The 25,363-nt window shown below is 37.9% G+C and overlaps 1 pseudogene across 1 annotated transcript; it reads right to left on the reverse strand.

The window, feature by feature from the left end:
* Positions 1–481: 481 nt before the first annotated feature.
* Positions 482–11,448, reverse strand: LOC309632739 (vacuolar protein sorting-associated protein 37A pseudogene; annotated as a pseudogene). Its single transcript has one exon. The product of its transcript is annotated as a vacuolar protein sorting-associated protein 37A pseudogene (transcript).
* Between the last annotated feature and the right edge of the window lie 13,915 nt (positions 11,449–25,363).

Here is a 25,363-nt window from a genome sequence, read left to right on the forward strand (position 1 = left end):
GAATCCTTTGTCTCTAGTCCCACTTCTATTTAATTCTTTTCAAATCTTGATGTCAGTGTCATCCTCCTAAAACTAAAATTTTTATTTCTTCCCTTTTTAAAAAACTTTACTGGTACTCCTTGATACCCAGTAGGATGGCTAGAATAAAAAAGACCAATAATAGCGAGTGTTGACAAGGGTGTGGAAAAGTTGGAACTCTAATACACCACTTGTAGGATTGTAAAATGGTACATCCACTTTGGGAAATAGTCTGGCAGTTCCTTGAGTGATTAAACGTGAGTTACCATGTGACCCAGCAATCTCACTCCAGGGTATACACTCAAGAGAAATGAAAACTCATGGCCACAAAGAAACTTGTGTATAAACGCCTATGGCAGCATTATTCATGATAGCCAAAAGGTCGAAACAACCCAAATGTCCATCGAAGGATGAATGGATAAATAAAATATGGTAAATCCATACAATAGAATATTACTTTGTGAATATACTAAAAACCAATGAATTGTACATTTAAATGGTGAATCATATGGTATGTGAATTGTATCCCAGTAAAGCTGTTAGAATAAAAAATTTTAAAACCTTTAGTGATCTACATGGTAAAGCCCAGCCTCCTCTCACCCATTCTGCATTCTGTGCAGGGCTGGCTGCATGGCCCCATGCTTAGCAGTGCGCCATCACCGGGCTCCACAATTATGTAATCAGTCCTGACTCAGTGTTTCATCCCCATACTGTCCCTGGATGTTCCAGACTGCTCCATGAGTCCAGTTAACTCTTGTTCATGCTGTTTCCTTTGCTCAGAACGTCTTTCCCAATTGCCCCTTCTTTCTGAGTTCTGCCAGGGAAACGCCTACTTATCTTCCAGGTTTATTCACGGTCACCTCCATTTCAAAACGTTTACCCAACTTTCCCAGGCTGAATTGACCACTCTGGCTTTTGTGGTCCATTCTACAAACTTCTATCACAGCATCTCTGGAGCTTGTTTGCTCATGTGTTTCTTTCTCCCTATTTAGACTGTGAGCTTTTCATTGGCAAAGATATTGCCACTGTGATTTTCTTCTGCATCTTTTCACTGCTTGACTCTGTTTGACATCTGCTGGCTCATCCTTGCCACATACTGAAATTGAAGCTTAAGAAGAAAGATCAGACAGTTCTGTCTTGGTTTACCTCACACCCTGCCCCTGCTGCTCTGTGGTCCTTTGTGTTCTGATGATTGCAGAAGGCCTCCTTCCAGATTATCTGTCCAAATGCTGAATCTGAATCTGAACCCTGACCCATGCCAGCAAGCGTTTGGCTATGCTGTGCACCCTGGCTGGTGTCTGCTGAACATATACCTCTGGAAGTTGACTGCAGAACTTGTACTGGACTGTGAACTTTGCCAGGTCTCTCCAGTTCAGCTGTCAACTCTGCTTTGATTTAAGACTGGTGGGCCCAAGATCCATAACCTGAGCACTGCCCAAGCTGTCCCAACCCAGCTCCTAGTTCTGTGTTCTTAGTCAGGGTTATCTCATGTTAGCTGTGGCTTGGTACAGTTTCCTCTAATCCTAACCGCACCCTCTCCTATCAGCACAGTTTTCTCTGACCCTTTCTGTCTTTTTAAAAAAAATAATACCCTTTTAGAATCTTTTTAAAAATTGAAGTATAGTTGATTTAAAATGTTGTGTTTATTTCTGTTGTACAGCAAAGTGGTTCAGTGATACCTATATATACATTCTTTTTTTATGTTCTTTTCCATTATGGTTTATCACAGGATATTGAAGATATTTCCCTGTGCTATACATTAGGACCTTGTTGTTTATCCATCCTATATATAACAGTGTGCATCTGCTAACCCCAAATTCCCACTCCATCCCTCCTCCTCCTCCCCCTTGGGAACCACAAGTCTGTTCTCTATGTCTGCAAATCTGTTTCTGTTTCATAGATAAGTTCATTTCTGTCATATTTTAGATTCCACATGTAAGTGATATCATATGGTATTTGTCTCTTTCTGACTTACTTCACTTAGTATGATAATCTCTAGTTCCATCCATGTTGCTGCAAATGGCATTACTTCGTTCTTTTTTATGGCTGAGTAATATTCCATTGTATATATGTACCACATCTTCTTTATCCATTCATCTGTCAGTGGACATTTAGGTTGTTTCCATGTCTTGGCTATTGTGAATAGTGCTGCTATGAACATAGGGGTACATGTATCTTTTTGAGTTATAGTTTTGTCTGGATATATGCCCTGCAGTGGGATTGCTGGATCATATGGCAATTCTATTTTTAGTTTTTTGAGGAACCTCCATACTGTTTTCCATAGTGGCTCTGCATTCCCGCCAACAGTGTAGGAAGGTTCCTTTTTCTCCACACCCTCTCCAGCATTTATTATTTGTAAACTTTTTAATGATGGCCATTCTGACTGGTGTGAGGTAATACTTCATTGTAGTTTTGATTTGCATTTCTCTAATAATTAGCAATGTTGAGGATCTTTGCATGTGCCTGTTAGCCATCTGTATGTTCTCTTTGGAGATATGTCTGTTTAGTTCTTCTACCCATTTTTTGATTGGGTTGTTTGTTTTTTTGTTGTTGAGTTGTATGAGCTGTTTGTATATTTTGGAAATTAAGCCCTTGTCATCATTTGCAAATATTTTCTCCCATTCCATAGGTTGTCTTTTCATATTGTTTATGGTTTCCTTTGCTGTGCAAAAGCTTGTAAGTTTAATTAGGTCTCATTTGTTTACTTTTGCTTTTATTTCTATTGCCTTGGGAGACTGACCTAAGAAAACATTGGTATAATTTATGTCAGAGAATGTTTTTCCTATGTTCTTTTCTAGGAGTTTTATGGTGTTATGTCTTATATTTAAGTCTCTAAGCTATTTTGAGTTTATTTTTGTGTATGGTGTAAGAGTGTGTTCTAACTTCATTGATTTACATGCAGCTGTCCAACTTTCCCAACACCCCTTGCTGAAGAGACTGCCTTCTTCCCATTGTATATTCTTGCCTCCTTTGTCAAAGGTTAATTGGCCATAGGTGTGTAAGTTTATTTCTGAGCTCTCTATTCTGTTCCATTGATCCAGATGTCTGTTTTTGTGTCAATACCACACTCTTTTGATTACTGTAGCTTTGTGGTATTGTCTGAAGTCTGGGAGGGTTATGCCTCCTGCTTTGTTCTTTTTCCTCAGGATTGTTTTGGCAATTGCGTGACCCCTTCTCTTTCTCTGCCTGCCCACAGCATCCTGTGTTTACACCAGGTGCTATGGCTGCACCTAATGGACTATCCTGTAATCATTGTCTGTCTGCCTGTTTCCCTCTCTCACTAGATCTAGGCTAGAGCTTGTCAACAATTTTTTCTACTTTGACACATGATAGTGATTTTCTTTTGCTGGCACACCTCCATGGATTTATCTAGATGAATCATAACTCTATCCCTTCTATTCCTACTCAAGAATGTGTATCATGATGCCAGTAAATGAGTACAAAGTTATTATAAGGATAACCGACTCCATTCTAATCTTTTAAAGTAAATATTTCACCAACTTCAGTACTTTGTTATTAATAGCAAATCACTTGTGCTAGCCCTCTTGGGTGGCTGCACTATACCAGTGTTTTATGGGTGTCTCTATGCGGAATCATGGGTTCCCAAGAGCTGGAGCTACATCACAGCTGTCTCTGTAAAGCCAGTGTCTAGCACATTTTCTCACAGTAGCAGGTGCGCAGTATGTGGTTGTTTAATTGGTCGCTGATGATGAATTATAAAATAAGATTAATTTTTTTACAATTCCCTGGGTTTTCATAAAAACAAAAAGGAGACTGAGGGTAACTATCTCCAGATATGTCCAGCTGTCTAATGGAGGCAGCTTCTAAGGCCAGAGTTCTTTAGAATTGGGTTTCCTTTCACAATAAGGCCATGAAAGAGCTTACTGTTCAGGAGAAGTAATATACAACGTAGTTAATGAGTCGGTCCACTCCTGGAATATTGTTAATTTTACACACGGGTGAGTGGTTTCCAGTCTGTAATTATGGACCTCTTTTGGGTATCCATATGGAATCCACTACGTGAATCCATAAATCTATTTCATATTCGTTTGGTCAGATGCTTACATAATAATACTTCTAGGGTATTATTACTCCAAGGAGCTCACAATCACAAGTAGCACAGTAGAAATAGCTTCTGTCTTAGAGAACATGATTCTAATACTGTGTTCACTAGTATCAAAAGTGTGACTTTAGCCAAGTCACTTTGCTTTGCTGAGGCTTTAAAATGGGAGTTAAATGAATAGTCTCTAATCTCCTCACTCACTCTAAAGTTCCTGAGTCTAGCAAGTATTGAAAGACTTTAGAAAGTACATGGACAGATCGTCTCCCTACAAAATGAGAATAAAAAATTGTAAAGATTAGTCAAAATATTTATGTAGCCTTCCAAGGAGGAAAGATTGGTGCCTTAGCCCCCAAGTCACAGGAGACACTGGGCTCCCTTGTCCATTTCTATACAGAATGGATACCTAGCCAGGAATGGGGAAAAACAAAGTAATCATGGCAAGGGTTCCAGATTTGCCACATGGCTGGTACACATGGATTGTGTCTTGGAGTGGCTCCATAATTAGAGCCAGACAAGATCCTTTGGGGAGTGTAGTAGGGTTTGGATTGTGGTTTAGACAGAGCAGTGCTTCTTCTGGCATTTAGGATTCACCAGCCTGTAGTTGTCTTCACCAGTCTGTGAGATTTGTGAGAGGGCAGCCTGTCTAACTTGAAAGAGTGATGTGATGGGAACTGGAGTCCAAGGGAAAGACGAGCCTTTGAAGGCAGAGAGACACACCTTCCACTGTAACAGGAGGAAGGATGGAGAAACAGATATTGACACAGGTAGGTTTCACATATGGAGGTGAGAATGTGAGGGTGTTCCCATCTAATAATGTCTGTTTCCTCAAAAAGTCAAGAGTCAAGGTCATCAGCTGAGAATGAAAAAGGAAGGGGGTGTAGGAGGTTTTTTGAGAGGGGAGGGGTATGAAATGATTGTCTTAGAGAGTGGGAAAGTGAGCTTACTAGGGAAACACTGTAGACTTTCCAGGATGTGTTGCATGCCCATTTGAGATATGTATTCATGAATTTAAGTGATGTGCTCTAGCATCACCAAGATACAGGAAAAGTGGCTATTCAGGTTCAACCAGGGTTTTGTTAGGATTGTACACTCAAAGGTGAAAGCATAAAGGGAGTGATAGTCTTGATGATTACCAAAATAGATAGCTGAAGACAGAACATGGGTATGTTAGCAATAGATAGAAGGGTCAAGATTGAAAATTGTAGCAGTGGAGGAGGTTGTTAATAGAATAAGTGAGCTCAAAGAAATAGAAGGTGGGAGCTAGAAATGGGATGTTTGAAACAGATTATGGGAATGGCTGGCTGAGATGCTGTGGAAGAAAAAGTTCCTGGAACTGAGGGACTGAGGTGTATGATGGGTCATCTGTGTGGATGTCGTCATCACTAAGAATGATGACAGAAGTCGGAGTGATAAGGAAGACTGGTCTAGGATCTAGGATCTAATCCTGTCAAAGAAGGAGCGGGGTAACTAGGAGATAAGAATATGATAGCATTGAGGAGGTAGAGCAGCTAGTATAGCGGGCTGGCATGAGCTTCAAATTCATAGAAGGAAGGGGGAAATGATTTGACGTTGCAATGGAAAGCATGGAGGATAATCTACCTTCTAACCCTTTTGTATGTGCAATGTGAGAGGGGAAAAAAATCACCTCTACTTGAGAAGATTACAGAAAAAGCAATGCCGTTAGGAGGTAACCTGGTTTCATTTAAGGCAAAGAGAAGGGAATGTTCAGAGAAGACATTGAAGATACAGTGTTTACTGATGAGGAACCTTACTTTTCTGTACTTTCTATGCTGAATTGTGGAGGCTTTTAGGTAAGAGTAGGAGTAAAGCAAACCTCTGGGGCATGAACTTATTTTCAAGTTATAATTATGAACTTGTGGTTTAGTAGAACTTGTTTAATAAATATACTGGTAGAAACCGTTAGAGCTCAGAAAATGATAAGGCATTGGCAGTAGGAGACTATCTAATAACATACAATAACATACAATATCACTGGTTGATAAGTGAAAAATCACTGTTTCTTTTTCTCCACCATAAGTTCTTCACCTGGTCCAGATTTTCAGGAGGGAGAATCCATAACTTTCACTAAATTCTCAAAGCAGTCTTCGAACCTCCAAAAGATTACCAACCACTGGTCTACATGATCAATTAAACAGTGGGTGTGTTTCTTTTTCTCTGAATTAATTGAAATTCAGACTGGATTTACCAAGCTTTTTGTCATCACTTGGACACAAATGTTAATCTTTAGTTTACATAATCGAGTTCTCTGTGAACTCTTGTTGGAGTATTATGAGAAATACTATGCAGAGGAACATTAGTAATTTCCCATAATTCCTAAGAGAGCCTTTTCAATGTACTGCACTTCATAAATCAATGAGTAAATAAAGAGACATGGTTAACAGACAAGGGCATGTCGTCCCTATGAATATGCTTGATTGCATAATAAAAAAGCCTCCATGAACTACTTGGGATGTACATTAATGGTTTGAATAGTACTCTGCACAAAAACAAATACCTCATTAACAGACTTCATTGGAATCGATGATAATTCTGACCTGTAGTCAGAATTTTTATGTCTTTGTATTAAGAAAAATGTGTTTGATATGAATATTAATCATGTAAACAAAGGAAATGAACAGCTTATTTGAATGAAGTCCTTTAGTCCAATAAGCTATTTTCAAAAGCATTTGGAAAACCATAGAGTTTTTGAATAGTACCGATGAATATGTTAATGACAAATGGTTATTTATTTACTAAAGAACTCATAAACATTTTCTAAGAACCACAGCCCTACTTCACTCCCCTGCCAGTCAGCAATGTAACTGTAGGTCCTCATGCTATAAGCCCCACATGCACCCTCCAGTTAGTGTAAATTTATTACAGTTAATCAATTTTAAGTTTTTCTTTTCTCTCAAATCCATAAATATAAAAATAGGCAATAATTCTATTGTAAGAGACTATTTTGACACACATATTCGGGCTTGTGAGTTACTGAAACTAATAGTTTCCTTTGGCTTGTGATAATTTCAAATGATTTGAAACGATTCATAGATGGTTGGATAAATTGAAGTTTTTTTGTTTTGTTTTTGTTTGTAAAAACAGCTGGTTTATTCTTTTGATTTATTGTATGTATTAAAAGTTACTTCCTTGAGATGGCACATTGGCAGGTTTGGTGTTTCCTGACACTGTGAATATTTAAAAACAAATTATTTTTGAAAGTTTTATCATCCAGAAAGAAACAGGAAGAATAAGAGTTTTTCTACAGTTGAAATGGTAATTTTTCAAAAAAGGTTGAGAGGAAAAAATATAAACCATTCTTGATAAAACAATGAGGCGGTTTCAAATTAAAATTACAAAGTTAAATGAAGTAATTTTATAAAATATTGAAACTAGCTAAAATTACACGCATACGTATTTAATCAATAGTAAGAGAGGAACAGCAGTGGAACTTAAATATGTTAGGATTTATCAACAATAAATAAACATTTTTAGTGCAAATAGTGCAGAAAAATTTCTCAAAGCAAAGATCATGGCAAATCATTCTAATCTGTACAAAATTAGTCTCAGTTCTGTATATAATCTGTATAGTTTACCTATGAATTCAGCCACTGTGATGAAATGCCAATTTGCAAATCATAAATATAAATGTGCTTAGTTTTGTGTCCCGTTCCTCTCTTGGCAGCTCATGTTTTCAGGAAAATCTATAGTGGAGCATGAAATTGGCTGTGCATTGCTATCACTTGTTGGAGTTTCTCTTCCTTGGCTCTTCTACAGTGGCAAATTGTTCTCTTTTCCATGAAGCTACTGAGAAAATCTTCTATATCAGTTTTTCCCTCCAAGAAATCTTCTGCAATATTATCAGATTCCTCCTCAGCTTCATGTGCAGCTACTTTCAATCTTGCCTATTGGGCACTCGCACTACAGCTCTCGCTAAGTTCATGCTGCCTTTGCATCTTCTTTTCAAAAGTTGATTTCATTTGTGTAAGTAATTCATACTCATCTAAGTTTGCCTTTTGGCTTCCAAGCTGGGCTCCAAAAGGAGATTTTTTCTTGCTAGCTCCTCAATACTTTTTACTAAGTCATCATTGTCAGTAATAATTTGTTTTAGTTGAGGCAAAGTCGGAAACTGTTCTAGTAATACCTCCTCTTGTTCATTCGTATCTGTAAGTTGTGATACACTTAGTTCTGAGAGTTCTGGAAATGCATCAGGGATATCAGGCATCTTGTAACCAAAAGCATTTTGGCTTATCAGTGCTGAGGTGTCTGTTGTGGGAACGGGCAATGGCAGATTTGAAAAGACACCAAATGAAGGAGCAGCGGAGCGGGTTTGGCTGTTGTATAACTTGTCGTTGAAGAAGAAACAGTGTCAGCAACAGATAAAGAACTGATAGTCCTGGTAGCTTCTTGTGGGGAACATGGAGGAAGAAATGGAAAACCCGGAGAAGCATGAGGAGGCATCGCACCTGGGTTACTGTGCCGGTATGGGAATGCTGTTGAAGCAGGAACTGAAACTGGAGGCTTCTTCCAAAACTCATCCAATAGACTCCGAATAATTTTCCCAAGATCTGAGCGCATTGTAAAATTGTTTCCTAATGGAGAGGTAACATACACTCCTTGTTCATCCACTAAGTGATGTCGTGTTGGTGGATAAACACTGATCACTGGTTTTTCCTGAGGAAATTGTGGAGGAAGCAATATATTAATGCTAATTGTCAGGTTGTTTACGGTGAATGGCAACGTATATTCCACACCTTTCTGTATTTCAGCTATACTGGAGTGTGAGTTACGGAGGGACTCGATCAGGCGCTGCTTCTGCTGTTGGAGGCTGGGGAGACCACCGGGGGACCCCGCCGCGGGGGAGGAGGCGCTCTTGGTCAGGGAAAGAGCCAGCCCATCCTCCACGGGTGCCCGGGCCCGAGGCCCTAGAAGGCTCTGGCCTGCTTCTCCCAGCTGCTCAGCGCGGCGGGTCTCCAGCGACAGAGGAGGAGCGCGCAGGGATGCCCCCGCCCAAGTGCTGGCGAGCCGCATCTTCTCTAAGCAAGACGGCCGGGGCTCCTCGGTCAGGGGGCCATGCTCTGACTGCGGACAGCTGGAGACAGGGAACTCGCCGCCCGCGACTGGCAGTCCTACCTTCACGGCCCTGGCGGCCCAACCAGCCGATAAACAAGTTTTCAGTTAAGGTTTTATTTTACTGTTCTTAGGACAATGAAGGTAAATCAAATTGTATAATCTTATAAGCTAAAATAATAAAATTTGGAATACAAATATAAAACGATCTCTATAATATGAGCTAGATCGTCTTTTCTTCCTTATATGTAACAGAGGGCCTGGTTCACTGTGAGTGCTCAAGAAATATTTTCTATAATGAGTGAGTAAAATATAACAAATTATTCACACTTTTTTTTTTTATACAGCAAGTTCTTATTAGTCATCCATTTTTTACACATCAGTGTATACATGTCAATCCCAATCGCCCAATTCATCACCCCCCACCCCGCCTCTTTCCCCCCTTGGTGTCCATACGTTTGTTCTCTACATCTGTATCTCAATTTCTGCCCTGCAACTGGTTCATCTGTACCATTTTTCTAGGTTCCACATACATGCGTTAATATACGATATTTGTTTTTCTCTTTCTGACTTCACTCTGTATGACAGTCTCTAGATCCATCCATGTCTCAACAAATGACCCAATTTCGTTCCTTTTTAGGGCTGAGTAATACTCCATTGTATATATGTACTACATCTTCTTTACCCATTCGTCTGTTGATGGGCATTTAGGTTGCTTCCATGACCTGGCTATTGTAAATACTGCTGCAATGAACATTGGGGTGCATGTGTCTTTTTGAATTACGGTTTTCTCTGAGTATATGCCCAGTAGTGGGATTGCTGGGTCATATGGTAATTCTATTTTTAGTTTTTTAAGGAACCTCCATACTGTTCTCCATAGTGGCTGTATCAATTTACATTCCCACCAACAGTGCAAGAGGGTTCCCTTTTCTCCACACCCTCTCCAGCATTTGTTGTTTGTAGATTTTCTGATGATGCCCATTCTAACTGGTGTGAGGTGATACCTCATTGTAGTTTTCATTTGCATTTCTCTAATAATTAGTGATGGTGAGCATCTTTTCATGTGCCTCTTAGCCATCTGTATGTCTTCTTTGCAGAAATGTCAATTTAGGTCTTCTGCCCATTTTTGGATTGGGTTGTTTGTTTTTTTAATATTGAGCTGCATGAGCTGTTTATATATTTTGGAGATTAATCCTTTGTCTATTGATTCGTTTGCAAATATTTTCTCCCATTCTGAGGTCGTCTTTTCATCTTGTTTATGGTTTCCTTTGCTGTGCAAAAGCTTTTAAGTTTCATTAGGTCCCATTTGTTTATTTTTGTTTTTATTTCCATTACTCTAGGAGGTGGATCAAAAAAGATTTTGCTGTGATTTATGTCAAAGAGTGTTCTTCTATGTTTTCTTCTGAGAGTTTTATAGTGTCCAGTCTTACATTTAGGTCTCATATCCATTTTGAGTTTATTTTTGTGTGTGGTGTTAGAGAGTGATCTAATTTCATTCTTTTACATGTAGCTGTCCAGTTTTCCCAGCAGCACTTATTGAAGAAACTGTCTTTTCTCCATTGCATATCCTTGCATCCTTTGTCATAGATTAGTTGACCATAGGTGCGTGGGTTTATCTCTGGGCTTTCTATCTCGTTCCATTGATCTCTGTTTCTGTTTCTGTGCCAGTACCATATTGTCGATTACTGTAGCTTTATAGTATAGTCTGAAGTTAGGGAGTCTGATTCCTCCAGCTCCGTTTTTTTCCCTCAAGACTGCTTTGGCTATTTGGGGTCTTTTGTGTCTCCATACAAATTTTAAGATTTTTTGTTCTAGTTCTGTAAAAAATGCCATTGGTAATTTGATAGGGATCGCATTGAATCTGTACATTGCTTTGGGTAGTATAGTCATTTTCCCAATATTGATTCTTCCAATGCAAGAACATGGTATATCTCTCCATCTGTTGGTATCATCTTTAATTTCTTTCATCAGTGTCTTATAGTTTTCTGCATGCAGGTCTTTTGTCTCCCTAAGGAGGTTTATTCCTAGGTATTTTATTCTTTTTGTTGCAGTGATAAATAGGAGTGTTTCCTTAATTTCTCTTCCAGATTTTTCATCATTAGTGTATAGGAATGCAAGAGATTTCTGTGCATTAATTTTGTATCCTGCAACTTTACGAAATTCATTGATTAGCTCTAGTAGTTTTCTGGTGGCATCTGTAGGATTCTCTGTGTATAGTACCATATCATCTGCAAACAGTGACAGCTTTGCTTCTTGTTTTCCAATTTGTATTCCTTTTATTTCTTTTTCTTCTCTGATTGCTGTGGCTAGGACTTCCAAAACTATGTTGAATAATAGTGGCAGGAGAGGATATCCTTGTCTTGTTCCTGATCTTAGAGGAAATGCTTTCAATTTTTCACCATTGAGAATGATGTTTGCTGTGGGTTTCTCATATATGACCTTTATTATGTTGAGGTAGGTTCCCTCTATGCCCACTTTCTGGAGAGTTTTTATCATAAATGGGTGTTGAATTTTGTCAAAAGCTTTTTCTGCATCTATTGAGATGATCATATGGTTTTTCTTCTTCAATTTGTTAGTATGGTGTATCACATTGATTGATTTGTGTATATTGAAGAATCCTTGCATCCCTGGGATAAATCCCACTTGGTCATGGTGTATGATCCTTTTAATGTGTTGTTGGATTCTGTTTGCTAGTATTTTGTTGAGGATTTTTGCATCTATATTCATGAGTGATATTGGTCTGTAATTTTCTTTTTTTGTAGTATCTTTGTCTGATTTTGGTATCAGGGTGATGGTGGCCTCATAGAATGAGTTTGGAAGTGTTCCTTCCTCTGCAGTTTTTTGGAAGAGTTTGAGAAGGATGGGTGGTAGCTCTTCTCTAAATGTTTGATGGAATTCACCTGTGAAGCCATCTGGTCCTGGACTTTTGTTTGTTGGAAGATATTTAATCACAGTTTCAATTTCATTACTAGTGATTGGTCTGTTCATATTATCTATTTCTTCCTTGTTCAGTCTTGGGAGGTTATACCTTTCTAAGAATTTGTCCATTTCTTCCAGGTTGTCCATTTTATTGGCATACAGTTGCTTGTAGTAATCTCTTAGGATGCTTTGTATTTCTGCGGGGTCTGTTGTAACTTCTCCTTTTTCTTTTCTAAATTTATTGATTTGGGTCCTCTCCGTCCTTTTCTTGATGAGTCTGGCTAATGGTTGATCAATTTGTTTATCTTCTCAAAGAACCAGCTTTTAGTTTTATTGATCTTTGTTATTTTCTTTGTTTCTATTTCACTTTTTTCTGCTCTCATCTTTATGATTTCTTTCCTTCTGCTAACTTTGGATTTTGTTTGTTCTTCTTTCTCTAGTTCCTTTAGGTGTAAGGTTAGATTGTTTATTTGAGACTTCTCTTGTTTCCTGAGGTAGGCTTGTATAGCTATAAACTTCCCGCTTAGAACTGCTTTTGCTGCATCCCATAGGTTTTGGATCGTCGTGTTGTCATTGTCATTTGTCTCTAGGTATTTTTTGATTTCCTCTTTGATGTCTTCGGTGATCTCTTGGTTATTTAGTACCATATTGTTTAGCCTCCATGTGTTTGTGTTTTTTACCTTTTTTTCCCTGTAATTGATTTCTAATCTCATAGCGTTGTGGTCAGAAAAGATGCTTGATATGATTTCAATTTTCTTAAATTTACTGAGGCTTGATTTGTGACCCAAGATGTGATCTATCCTGGAGAATGTTCCGTGCGCACTTGAGAAGAACGTGTAATCTGCTGTTTTTGGATGGAATGTCCTATAAATATCAATTAAATCTATGTGGTCTATTGTGTCTTTTAAAGCTTCTGTTTCCTTATTAATATTCTGTTTGGATGATCTGTCCATTGGTGTAAGTGAGGTGTTAAAGTCCCCCACTATTATTGTGTTACTGTTGATTTCCTCTTTTATAGCTGTTAGCAGTTGCCTTATGTATTGTGGTGCTCCTATGTTGGGTGCATATATAGTTATAATTGTTATATCTTCGTCTTGGATTGATCCCCTGATCATTATGTAGTGTCCTTCCTTGTCTCTTGTAACATTCTTTATTTTAAAGTCTATTTTATCTGATATGAGTATTGCTACTCCAGCTTTCTTTTGATTTCCATTTGCATGGAATATCCTTTTCCATCCCCTCACTTTCAGTCTGAATGTGTCCCTAGGTCTGAAATGGTCTCTTGTAGAGAGCATATATATGGGTCTTGTTTTTGTATCCATTCAGCAAGCCTGTGTCTTTTGGTTGGAGCATTTAATCCATTCGCGTTTAGGGTAATTATCGATATGTGTGTTCCTATGACCATTTTCTTAATTGTTTTGGGTTTGTTTTTGTAGATCCTTTTCTTCTCTTGTGTTTCCCACTTAGAGAAGTTCCTTTAACATTTGTTTTAGAGCTGGTTTGGTGGTGCTGAATTCTCTTAGCTTTTTGCTTGTCTGTAAAGCTGTTGATTTCTCCATCGAATCTGAATGAGATCCTTGCTGGGTAGAGGAATCTTGGTTGTAGGGAGTTCTTCCCTTTCATCACTTTAAGTATATCATGCCGCTCCCTTCAGGCTTGTAGAGTTTCTGCTGAGAAATCAGCTGTTAACCTTATGGGAGTTCCCTTGTATGTTATTTGTCATTTTTCCCTTGCTGCTTTCAATAATTTTTCTTTGTCTTTAATTTTTGCCAATTTGATTACTATGTGTCTCGGTGTGTTTCTCCTTGGGTTTATCCTATATGGGACTCGCTGCGCTTCCTGGACTTGGGTGGCTATTTCCTTTCCCATGGTAGGGAAGTTTTCGACTATAATCTCTTCAAATATTTTCTCTGGTCCTTTCTCTCTCTCTTCCCCTTCTGGGACCCCTATAATGCGAATGTTGTTGCATTTAATGTTGTCCCAGAGGTCTCTTAGGCTGTCTTCATTTCTTTTCACTCTTTTTTCTTTAGTGTGTTCCGCAGCAGTGAATTCCACCATTCTGTCTTCCAGGTCACGTATCCATTCTTCTGTGTCAGTTATTCTGCTATTGATTCCTTCTAGTGTAGTTTTCATTTCAGTTATTGTATTGTTCATCTCTGTTTGTTTGTTCTTTAATTCTTCTAGGTCTTTGTTAAACATTTCTTGCATCTTCTCGATCTTTGCCTCCATTCTTTTTCCGAGGTCTTGGATCATCTTCACTATCATTATTCTGAATTCTTTTTCTGGAAGATTGCCTGTCTCCACTTCATTTAATTTTTTTTTGGTGTTTTGTCTTGTTCCTTCATCTGATACATAGCCCTCTGTCTTTTCCTCTTGTCTGTCTTTCTGTGAATATGGTTTTTGTTCCACAGGCTGCAGGATTGTAGTTCTTCTTGCCTCTGCTGTCTGCCCTCTGGTGGATGAGGCTATCTAAGAGGCTTATGCAAGTTTTGGCCCCACATTTTTGATGTCTAGAAAACATTGTCAGTTTGGAGAGATGTATTCTAAGTCTTTTTCTGTAGCTCAAACTATATATAATTAAAAATACATATTTAAATTAACTTGGTATATAGAATTAAGGGCTTTCTGACTGGTGTGCATTTTCTAAGCCAACTGTACATGATCAGCAAATACCATAACAATTTTTACTTATTTACATATTGATGAAGAAATACCAAATAGTCAAGTAAATCATCGTGCACCAACCAGATTTTCTATATCTAAAAAATCTTGTGATATGTTTCAACAGCAAAAAGACAAATAACCAAATTTTAAAATGGACAAAGGACATAAATAGACATTTCTTCAAATAAGATATATAATGGGTACATGAAAAGTTGCTCAACATTACTAGTCATTGGGGAAATGCAAATTAGAACCACAATAAGATATCACATTATACCTGTTAGAATGGCGTTTATCAAAAAGATAAGAGATAACAAATGCTGGCAAGTATATGGACAAAAGGGAACCCTTGTGAACTGTTGGTGGGAATGTAAATCAATGCAGCCACTAGGGAAAATAGTATGGAGGTTGTTCGAAAAATTAAAAACAAAACTATCATATGATACAGGAATTCCACTTCTGGGAATATATCCAAAGGAAACAAAAACACTAACTCAAAAAGATATCTGCAACCTTGTGTTCATAGCAACATTAGTTACAATAGCCAAGACATGAAAACAACCTCAGTGCCCAACAACAGATGAACGTATAAAGAAGTTATGGTATATATATACAATGGAATATTACTCAGCCATAAAAAACGAGGAAATCCTAACATTCGCAACAACTTGGATGGACCTTGAAGGAGTTATGCTAAATATGTCAGACAGAGAAAGCCAAATACTGTATTATCTCAATTACATGTGGAATCTAAAAAGGAAACAAAGCAAAGCAAAACAAAATAAAAACCAAACTTATAGAAAAAGTCAGACTTGTGGTTACCAGAGGTAAAGAATCGGGGGAGGAAAAATTGGAGGAAGGAGGTGGTCAAAGGTACAAACTTCCAGTTATAAGATAAATAAGTACTAAGAATGTGATATATCCAATACAACATGATGACTATGGCTAACACTGCTGTATGATATATAGGAAAGTTATTAAGAGAGTAAAGCCTAATTCTCATCACGAAGAGAAATTTTTTTCCTTTTTTCTCTCCTTTCTTTTTTTTTTTTTTTAAATGAGATTGGAGGAGGTCAGAAATGGAGTGACATCCTGCCGAAGTTTTGTTTGTTTGTTTGTTTGTTTTATTTATGGCTGTGTTGGGTCTTCGTTTCTGTGCAAGGGCTTTCTCTAGTTGTGGCAAGCAGGGGCCACTCTTCATCACAGTGCACAGGCCTCTCACTATCACGGCCTCTCTTGTTGCGGAGCACAGGCTCCAGACGTGCAGGCTCAGTAATTGTGGCTCACGGGCCCAGCTGCTCCGCGGCACGTGGGATCTTCCCAGACCAGGGCTCGAACGCGTGTCCCCTGCATTGGCAGGCAGATTCTCAACCACTGCATCACCAGGGAAGCCCTCTCCTTCTTTCTTTTCTTTTTATTTTATATATATGAGAAGATGGATGTTAACTGAATCTATTGTGGTAATCATTTCAGAATATATGTAAATCAAACCATCCTGCTGTATACCTTAAGTTTATACAGTGATGTACATCAATTATTTCTCAACAAAACTGGGGGGAAATCTTATGAAAGATAGAAATAACTATTACAAGTGTATTTCAAGGACGAATAGAGGGGAAATGCATTTAGGTTGTAGTTACTGGGAATGAAAACCTTCAATACATTTTTTAGAAATTTGAGTTAATTAGGTCTACAACTCGGATCCATAAGAAATTGCTTAAAGACCAAGTTTTCTTACAGAATTAATAGATGCTGGCAGAATTTATAATTAGTCATATTACCTGGTGTTGGTAGAGTCCATATTCCCATTACTTTCTTTCCTTGTTTGTATGGATTTCATTAACAGAATTGTATTGGGAAAATGTACACAATAGGTGTTTAATAAATATTAAGTGAACAAATGAAAAATGATGAAGAAAAATGATTTTGTAACCTGTTTTTATAGTTGAATGTTCTGGTTTATTCATTTAGCAAATATTTATTGAGCGTATACTTTGTGCTGGGCACTGTCCCAGGACCGCAGATACAGACACAGTGGAGCCCAAGTTCCTACCCTTATGGCACTCACATCCTAGAGTATCAGGCTAGTCCTGATGGAGCGCTTAGTTAGTGCCTGGCAGAGTTCTATTGCGTTACACATATTAACCCATTTAATCTCCACAAGTGCTCTATATTGTTGGTGCTATTATTATCCATCGTCATTTTACTGATGAGGAATCTGATGGTCAGAGAAGTTGAAAAACTTGCCTATAGTCACACAGTTAATAGGAACTGACAAGTTCAAACCCAGGCAGTATAGTTCCAGAGCTGTCTCTGTGACCTGTTTATGACTACAGGAGAAAGTAAAATAGGAATAGGTTTGGTGATGAAAATCCAAATGGGCAACTATTTTACTAATGGGTGAAAGTTTTATAGTAATTTAGTGTCCATTGTCAATCAAAAATCTTTTCATGTGTATTGCTTGAATAATTGAGTGACTCTTACTAGACACTGGGTGAAATTTTGACACTAGTACTTAAGATTCTTGGACTAAAATTTCTCTTTATATGAGAAAATTTCTCTTTCTCTTTTTACCAATATGACAATTCTCACTGTTATGTTTATGTATTTTTTAAAACAAGGAGTGTGATCATTTATTCTGTCAATATATCTTTCTTTCACAGTTTAATTCTAAAGATTTGAAAGAGTGGAGGTCCTGATAAAGAGTAAATAGAAGGATATAATGCCATGTTAGACATTCCTGAGTGGTAATAATGGGAGTAGAAGCTTTTAGACATTATATTTCCAAAGGAGTTATATTAAATCTATTTACTATAATACAAAGAAATGTGATTTTTTTTTTTGCTTACTTTTCACACTTTGACCTGAATTGGAGATTGCTTCTTCATGTAATTTATAAATATATACAATTTCAGAGCTGTAGTAAGATGCTAGCATTATGGCTAGAGAAATGAAGAAGGGTGGAGTTGGACTATTTGGTTGATGTCTAGGCAGCTAGTCTGAGCAAGTTAGGAAAGAAAAGGATTGAGACTACTTTGAAAAAGTGGACGGAAGCCTTGAAAGACTTACACAGAGTTGTGTGAACAACAGTAAAGAAAGGTGCTGAAGAATAGATATTAATTAGCAAGATTGCAAGCTAACTTCACTAGGATGAGAGGAATAATACGTAGTACCCTTAGATAGGCTTCTCTGGCTCTAAAGTTCCAGAGCGTTCACAGGGGAACAAGTTGTTGCTGAAGCAAGAAGCTTGATATTTTTTAAATTCAATAGACTCTTTTTTTTTTTTTTAATGTTTGAGAACCAATAGTTAATTTAATTTAATTTAATTTAATTTTATTTATTTGGCTGCACTGCACAGCATGCAGGATCCCAGTTCCCCGACCAGGGACCAAGCCCAAGCCCCTTGCAGTGGAAGTGCACAGTCCCAACCACTGGACTGCCAGGGAAGTCCCTTGATGTCCTATTTACATCCTCACCCAACAGTCCTGAAGCACCGGCTGGCCTCTTCCTCTTCTGTAAGCGCTTGGGTATAAGCTGCAGAGGCAAACAGGGGCAGGATGGCTCAACAATGACTGGCCTGAGCCCAGACTGTGTTTTTCTGTTAGTGTTTGGAATAGAATTCGAAGTCCTTAAGATTTTATATTATTTAGCCTTCAGTAGATTTTCAGATACCTGAACTTTAAAGTATCAGTCCTTCCCTTTGCTTTTCCATGATTGGACATATTTATGAGAACAACTGAAACTTTAAATCTCCCACTTTCATTGTCAGTAAAAGCAGCAGAAATGACAGCAATAAAAAGTCTTGGCTTCTATTCTAATAGATGACCAATCCTTTCCTATCTAAGCAAGCCCATGTGACAGAAAGCAGTGATCTGTAACACCATTATCACTAAAGGCCAGCCAGCAATTTTGTTACAAAACCTTCTGAGGCAGTTTGTAATTTGGCTGTTTTAATTAAACTTTACCAGCCCAGATTGCAGAGAGAAAGTACTGGGAATTTTCCACTGAAATGTCACTCTTAAGACAGTGTTTTACTATAAATTTGATATCAGAAATCATAACAATATTTAATACCAGATAATTGGCATAACAATGATCTTGACTGACAGCTTGTGAACTTGGGAAGTTAAATTAAAATTGATATGCTTATTTGTCTCTTGAACTGTCAAATCAACACAAGCACCTTTTGCTTTTTCAGCACTGCTACAGCTTGGAGCAGTTGGCTGCAATCCGTAGTTAATTCTGTGCATTTTAGCAGGAGATGGGATTTGAGTTCCTTTTTCTCTTTTCTTCTTGTTTTTGACATTAGAGAAGGATAATGAGAATTATGGTATTGGTAAATTTACCAGTACAAACTGGGGCCATAGAAAGCTAAATGGCTAGAAGAATATTTTCTTGGCTTAACTCATCTCTTCAGAGAGTTTAGGACGTGTAAAGCAGCTAATAATGACAATGGCTACCATTACCGAGTGTTTACTGTGTGCTGGGTACTAGGCTAAAACCACTCCTGCATTTACGACTATAGAACCACTCTTACAGAGGAAGATAACAGCACCACTTCATAGATGAGGAAATTTGCCCAAATCCCCCAGCCAGTAAGTGGTGGATTTGTGATTTCAACTTTGCTCTGCTTAACCCTGGAGACCATGTTTTAAACTATATCATAATGCTTCCTGTCACAAACTACCCCCTTTCTACCAAAAATCAAATTCTTTTTCCAAGAGTCTAAGTTAAGGTGAGGTTTTTCTTATATTGTCTTTTATCTAAAGGAAAGCTATTTATTCTAGAGCTACATAAAAAAAAAAAGAGATAAATATAAAACATTCAATTCACCTACTTTTAGCTTAAGAACAGTCATAAAACAATATAATTTTACAAAAGTGAACATTATTATTTTTATTTTACTTCTATATTACAGCTGGTTGGGAGAGAGAGAAGTAAGGTGAAGCAAAGAGAAGATGAAAAGGAGAAATGAAAAGGAATGACCAGGAAGTTGAGGGGAAAGGAAGATTGATGGGAGTGAGGAAAGGAAGCATGGAAACAATTCCTAGAAACAGTGAGGAAGGCTCTTGTACCATCTTTGACCTTCACCACTGAGAATTTTTTCTATGTCTCTCTTTAATCAAGTTCTTTCTTTTAACATGATCAATTTCTTCCCTCCATTGACTTCATCTTCTTTGCCTTCAAAAATACACAGATCTCTTCTAACATGAAGAAACCTTCCCTTGGTCTTGAGCCCTTTCTATCACTGGTTGAATTAGTGATTGACTTGAGAAGAAGGTCTGGGCATCCATTTACCAGACATTAGCTGCTAAGTCCTAGGGGTACAGAGAAGCACCAGGACGGGCTCTTTCCTTTTCATAAGCAAACTTTCTGAATGATTGGAAATTAATCATGAGCAGGTAGATATATCGAAGACCATATTTTATAATGATAAATCAATTAAGAATAAAAATCTGCCAAACCAGCTTATAGTGTTATGTAGATAGATCAACTACCATAGCAATTGTTTTCCCTTTTTCAACCACTTATTTCTTCTTTTTGTGGACTGTGATTACTATCTTCATTTCCTTTCTGTCCTCTCATTGTGACAGTTTGGTACATGACTATCCCCTTTCTAAGTTGCACCCTTGAATGTCACCAATTACTTCCTTATTGAAAAATCAAATGTTTCTTTTACTCTCATACTTTCTCTTCTTTCTAGTGTACACATTGTGTGTATATATTGTATGATTTCCTTCACCTCTTCTCTCCACCCTCAAATTATTTCTTTCTAGAACTGTAGCTCAAATCATTCTGGTTTAGAATAGCTTTATCTCAAACTGGATAAGCTTGGTTAGAAAAGCTTTATCTTGAACAATCTAAGTTTGGCTTGCTAAATTTGGGGCAAGCCACTCAAGTTGAGGTTCTGAGTATTCTAAGTCATATATTCAGGTCATAGATTTCATTCTTTTACATCTGGAATATACCTTCAAATGATGATGGTTTCTCTCCTGAAAGGAGATAGGGTCTTGTGTGCAATTTTTCAGCTGGGGGGATTATTTTATATTTGATTCACATATATCAGAAGTAAACATGGATTTTAGAAATCTCACTTTTTAAAAAAATTAATTTTATTGAAGTGTAGTTGACTTACAATGTTGTGTTAATTTCTACTGTACAGCAAAATGATTCAGCTGTACATATATATACATTCTTTTTCATATTCTTTTCCATTATGGTTTATCACAGGATATTGAATATAGTTCCCTGTGCTATACAGTAGGACCTTGTTGTTTATCCATTCTATATATGATAGTTTGCATCTACTAAATCCAAACTCCCACTCTATCCCTCCCCCACCCCATTCCTCCGCCTCGGAACCACAAGTCTGTTCTTTATGTCTGTGAGTCTGTTTCTGTTTCATAGATAACTTCATTTGTGTCATATTTTAGATTCCACATATAAGTGATATCATATGGTATTTGTCTTTCTCTTTCTGACTTACTTCACTTAGTATGACAATCTCCAGGTCCATCCATGTTGCTGCAGATGGCATTATTTCATTCTTTTCTTATGGCTGAGTAGTATTCCATTGTATATACATACCACATCTTCTTTATCCATTCATCTGTTGATAGACATTTAGGTTGTTTCTATGTCTTGGTTATTGTAAATTAGAAATCTCATTTTTTGATATCCAATGATTCAGGCTTTTTGGCTTTCTGGGTATAGGGTTTGGGGGTCCGGGGGGAAAGTCCAACTTTGCTAAAAGTAATCTAAGTTGAGTTCTAACTTTGTCCCATCCACCTTCTCTTACTTTAGAGGGAAGACCACCAAACTCCCTGGATTTTACCATAAGAACTTCAACAACAATATCATTACTATAAAGGCACAGACTATCTGCTCAAATATTAGGTAACATTTTGCATATTTCTTTTCTCCATTTTGTGTATACTCATTGTGGAGTTACTTATTTTGGGAATTGAATAGCCCATGAAGGTTATCAAATTTATTATAGATATAGTTACTCTTTGCCCTTCTCTCTTTAGAATTATAAAATTTTGCATTTTTAAATGATTCTGTAGGTTTTACTTACTGACATAGTAAAGAGATTTGGGTTGTGTCCATGTAAAGAAGAAATAAGTGGTTGAAAAGAGGGGAAAGAGTTAATATGGTCATTTATCTATCTATATGGCAGTAAACAACTGGTTTGTCAGACTTCTATTCTTAATTGATTCAATTATCATTGTAAAATATGGTCTTAGATATTTACCAACTCATGATTAATTTCTGATTCATAATGCTGCCTCTTCTGACAATTTGCCCTTAGAAATTTTCCAATAGAAATGAAATCTTGAAAAATAAGTATTAGCTAATTTGAAGAACTTGGAACCCAGATGAAGGAAATAGAGACAATTTATATAATGAGGCTCCAATTTATTCAGCTTTAAAAGACTATACAACATTTCGGTTCTGGAATTCTTAAGTATATGGTTTAGACTTGGATTTGGTAGTAAATATCCACATTTACTTTCATTATGTATAATTATTACTCCAGTAGAGCCAATGAGGTCTGAGTTTTATTAGCCATGAATAAAGAGTGAAAAAAGAGATAACACATGTAAACACACTTAGTGAACTGTAATTTCTATGTAACTGTTAACAACAACAGTTATTGTTTTAACAGACAGGCTAACTCTCTGTAGTCAATGGAAAAAGCATGCAGTCTGTGGCAGCTTCTATCAGTCAGGATGCAGACAAAAAATAAATGGCTCGCTTAAACCAAGAAATAGAGGAGAGCTTAATGAAAGGACTGTTTACAAAGATGCATGGAAAGTAGGCAAGGTCAAAGTGAACCAGCAGGGAATGATGAAGCACAACAGAACTAGCAATAGTAGGGAAATATCACCTCCCTAGGCCTGAAGCAACAAGACAAAGGAGAAGTTACCTGAACCCAGAGAGAGAAAGCAGCTGTAGGAGTCTTTTTGACAGGTGTTGTGGTCTTTAGTAGAGGGAAAGAGCCCAACCATGGTCAAGAGAACAGATACCTAGTCTCACTCTCCTCTCGCTCACTTTGATCTACTAGTGTCTCCCATTGGCTGGACCCAAATGGAGGCCAGAAGACAACACATCCCATTGGTGCACTTCATGTACATCAGCCTCTGGAACACAAAGTAGGGAAGAGAAGCATCAAGAGTGAATTTGCTCTGGAAGAGCAAGTAAATACATCCAGCTCACAGTCTAGGCTGATATCTATGGCCTATAGCAATTCATTTGGAGTCAATTAACTTTTATTGGCCCGGATAGCATCACTCCTTCCTTTGAATGTCACCAATTACTTCCTTCTTGACAAATATTTCTTTTACTCTCACACTTTCTTTTCTTTCTATTGTACATACTGGATTATCTCACCCACCTTTTTTCCACCCAAGTCATTTATTTCTAGAACTATAGCTCAAATCTTCATTCCAGTCCAGAAAAGCTGTATCTTGAACTGAATGGGCTTGGCTTCCTAAATTTGGGACAAGCCACTCAAAGGGAATTGAGGTTCTATCTGATGTTTCCCGCCCAAAAGAATATGTAAAACTTAGAAGAAAGAGATCGTTGCCTTGGGTGAACAGTTGAACCATGACTTCTGAAGTCTATGAATACTGTGAGTTAGAAGCACGACAATATTGGTAGCATGCCAAAGTACACAATACTTGTCTTTACAGATCACTATCCACTGTACCAACCTCTCCTGAAACCATCACGCAAATGGGAAAAAGAAAAAAAGTCATACATCTTAAATTTACACAGGAACTGCTGTATCAGGAAGTGTTAAGCTGTTAGAAGATTCTGAGTCTTAAAAACACATCTTATGCAGCCATATTAGCTTTGTCTTCATGTGAATAGGGTCCATTGGATAATGGCTCTTGTTGAGTTAACCAAGATGGCTTTGCCAAGATGAGATTACCTTGGAGGAGGAGTAATTTGGCCCCTACTTTCTCTTCAATCTCATCTTGCGTTATTCACTCTAACACCCATAGTGCACATGCACACACCAGACACACGCCCTCAGACAGACACACTCCACCCCACCATACTAAGCCTCCTTCTTAACTCTGTTTTGCACATGCTGTTCCTACTGCCAGGAACACTCTTTCTGCTCCTTGTATTTTTCCCCTCCCGCCACTCACCATATTATATTATATTTGCTTACTAATGACATTATGCTGTGAACACCCTGAGAGTAGGGGCTATTTCTTACTTATTTGTCATTAAATCTCCAGGACCTTTTCCAGTGTTTGGCATATAATAACTTCTCATTATCTGTTGAATTAATAAATGAATGAAGGAAATAGCAATGGGAAAAACTTTACTCACTGATATTTATTCTCAAGTTCTGAAAGTCTGTGTTTCAGCATCTGCCCCCACGAACCCCCAGGTGGTAGTTCTGGTGCACACTCTAGCAAGAGAAGCTTTGCTTGATCCCTGAAAAGTCTTGAAGCTCCCTGAGGACTTGTGATCTTGCCATGGGCATGAATCATTAACAATCTTAAGTTTGTAAATGATATTTGTAAATATTCAGTTTTATGTTTTAATTTTTTATGACTTGTCGGCTTTTCCCTGGGGAGATGTTTAACTTTCGTTTGCTGTTTTGTATTGCAGGGCCTTATTCACTTGATTAATTTTTCATCGGAGAATCATGCTGAGCTACTTCCGGACTCTTGAGTGGAGACAGCGCAGTATTGCTTTCCCGGTGGAATTCTCATTAATGCACCGTCTCTGTGGTCCCTGAGGACCACCAACTTCCTCATCCTCCAATTATATTTATTCTGTGGAGAGGAAGGCAGAAAGTTGGGGAAAGGTAAGCACAGCTGAGCAATGTTGAGATATGCTGGGTAGCAGAATGTTAAAACCTACTTTTGCATGTCTGTAGGTAGGAATCTACTTGTGTGTTTCCATGGAATCATCCAGTATAGCTCTGCCTCTTTGTTTTCATAATCACTTGCTTTTATTGGAAAATTGGTTAGTCTAAAATTAAGCATTTAACTTCAGCCGAGACCTCTGCTAAAGCTTCCTAATATGCATCCAGTCTTGAAAATGATTGCTAGAGTCATTTAGTTAGATGGCTCTGCTGATTCTTCTATTTAGGCTTGTTACTGAAGCCAAGTGAGTCATTTTCTTATTATAGCTCATTGTGACTTAACAGATGATCTTCAGAATAGTCAACAGACCGTTCCTGATGCTCACCTGGGGGCTTTGCTGTTTCTTCATGGGAATCAGATTTTGAATGTTGTACAAAGCTGCATGAAAATATTAGATACAAAAGAAGCCTGACATATAAGATTACAGAAGGATAGTGGATTATTACCTATTTCTATGTAACAAATTTCCACAAAGTTAGTGGCTTACCACTCACTTATTAGCTCAGAGACCCATAGGTCAAAAGTCTGGCAGGGGCTTGGCTGAGTTCTCTGCTTAGGGTCTCTACAAGACAGAAATCAAGGCAGTGGCCTTGTGGGAGAGGGGCAGTTTTTATCTGGAGGCTCTGGGGAGGAATCTGCTGCCACAGTCACTCAGGTTGTTGGCAGAATTCAGTTCCCCACAGCTGTGGGACTGAGGTTGCCATTACTATGCTGGCTGTTGGCTGGGGGTCTTCTTAGC

The sequence above is a fragment of the Balaenoptera borealis genome (assembly GCF_965194805.1).
Source record: "Balaenoptera borealis genome assembly, chromosome: 7".
Classification (NCBI taxonomy): domain Eukaryota; kingdom Metazoa; phylum Chordata; class Mammalia; order Artiodactyla; family Balaenopteridae; genus Balaenoptera; species Balaenoptera borealis.